General features: G+C 49.8%; 1 non-coding gene across 1 annotated transcript; it reads right to left on the bottom strand.

Moving 5' to 3' along the window:
* Nucleotides 1-1,597: 1,597 nt before the first annotated feature.
* Nucleotides 1,598-1,763, bottom strand: LOC135028460 (U1 spliceosomal RNA). Its single transcript, XR_010224766.1, has one exon. It is a non-coding gene; the product is annotated as a U1 spliceosomal RNA (small nuclear RNA).
* Nucleotides 1,764-2,113: the final 350 nt, after the last annotated feature.

Raw genomic sequence — 2,113 nt, 5'->3', positions numbered from 1 at the left:
TGCGTATGCTCTTAGCAATTTTTGCAGTTGGATTGCTTATTGCGATTGCAATCCAACCTGAATCAGGCTCTATTACCTATCACAATGCACTGCGGGTAGTACAAAATGGGGTTAATATAAGAGAAAACCCCCCCAGAGCTGTGCTCCTTAACTGTCCCTGGTGGCTAGTGGAGCGGCTGCCCAGTAATCAGTGTCCACGCCAGTGCGCACATGGCCCACCCCCTACAGCCACGCTGGATCACGGTAGAGTGTGGGCACAGAAGTCCCTTACCTCCCCTTCATCAGCGGCCTCGTGATCCCGGAGGGCGGTGTGTGTGTGACTGACCTTAGGAAGAAACCGGAGCCTCCGCTGCAGTGACCCAGCAACCAGGGCACGGGAGTATAATGCGCCGCTGGGAGTGATGGAGCTGCAGTAAAGATGTCTATTAGACCTAACCTGCTGCAGCCCTTGTAGATTCTTATAAAAAAAAGTTCTTCTTTTCTTGTCAAAATTAATAGCTAAGAATAGGCTGCCTGAGGCAGCCCCCTGTTAAGTGGCCTGCTACTGAAGGCACCAACTACAAACTGAGCTCCCTGTTCATGGAAGCGAGGTTATAGAGCAGGGGGCGCTGAGCATCTTGGGAACAGTCAAAAGCTTTGAGCCTGTTGGTGCCTCAGATCAAGATCCTACTCTACACCCCAATGTGAATCCTTGTGGAGTCCAGTGTACCCCACAGAAGAAATGAATGTGTCACACCAATTGGCAGCAACATTAGAATAGCTGCTGATGAGCACAATTGAGAAAGGAAGGGGGGAAAACATTTGAATCCAGCACATATATGTAATTTGAATATGTAATTTGTACCTTCCTACTTTAAAATGTAATGGATGAACCTCACCCTGTGAGAACTATCTTCATGATCAAGAGATCTCATACGCAAGAAAAGCATGTGTTGGGATAGGGCTGTGGAGGGCGGCTGCTCGAGCACACCCCCGTCAAGTTAAGGAGATTCAACTGAGGAAGCACAAGGGAACTCTTGTCTGGGGACAACAACTGCAGGGAGACCACATCTTTTCAGATGAAAATGAGAGGGCGGAAGGCTGCCTAATACTGAAGCACCCTCAAACATCAAACCATATGCAACAACTAGTACAAGCATTCCTGGGGAAAGGTCTGCAGCAGACGGATTTGCATACGGTGATGTCATCCAAGCAGTGGGCCAAAGTTGGCTGGAACCCTCATCTGCATATGAAAAGAGAAAAGGGGCGCTTGGATGACCCCTAGTTCGCATTGAACACCCCCCACCCTCCTTTGGTGTGGGGCTCATGTTGGCCATGCCCCAGCCCCTGAAGCATTCAAGCTGATTTCTTGCAGCAGCTGGGCACTGTAACAGCTCCAGAGCTGCTCTGTAAGGCAAATAAAAGGGTGTGGGCCCTGCAACACCACCTGTAGTTCGCATTGTGCGTTGGAAGGCACAAAGTAAGCAGACGGGAGAAGTCAGGATAGTGCGCAAGGGCATAGAAGGGAGGGGCTCAAGAAAAGAGAAGTGGAAACAGACAGCAAACTAGGCTGGAGAGAGACCTGAGACAATGAGATCTAAATTATACCAGAGCCAACCAGGGGAAAGCACAAATGCAGTCCCCCCCCCTACCACAAATTATGCAGTCGAGATTCCCACATTTGGGGAAATCACAGAGGTCAGCATACCCAGAATGCAATGAATGAACCTCACCCTGGGAAAACAATCTTCATGACCATGGTATCACCTAAGCAAAATAAGTATGATTTGAGATAGGGCTGGGGAGGGCCGCTGCTCAGGCACACCTCCGTCAAGTAAAGGAGATTCAACTGAGGCAGCACAAGGGAACTCTCATCTGGGGACAACAACTGCAGGGAGAACACATTTTCAGACGAATGTGTGAGGGCAGAAGGCTGCCTAATACTGAAGCACCCCCCAAACAACAAACCAAATGCAACAACTAGTGCAAGCATTCCTGGGGGAAGGCCTGCAGCAGATGGATTCGCATATGGTGATGTCATCCAAGCAATGGGTATAGTTGGCTGCAACCCTCGTCTGCATATGAAAAGAGAAAATGGTCACGCAGGGCATGGCGGCCTTTGTGGGGTTGCGCT

The sequence above is a fragment of the Pseudophryne corroboree genome, unplaced genomic scaffold, assembly GCF_028390025.1.
Source record: "Pseudophryne corroboree isolate aPseCor3 unplaced genomic scaffold, aPseCor3.hap2 scaffold_476, whole genome shotgun sequence".
Lineage (NCBI taxonomy): Eukaryota > Metazoa > Chordata > Amphibia > Anura > Myobatrachidae > Pseudophryne > Pseudophryne corroboree.
Note: the sequence above shows the minus strand (reverse complement) of the source record. Positions and strands in the feature narration are given on the sequence as shown.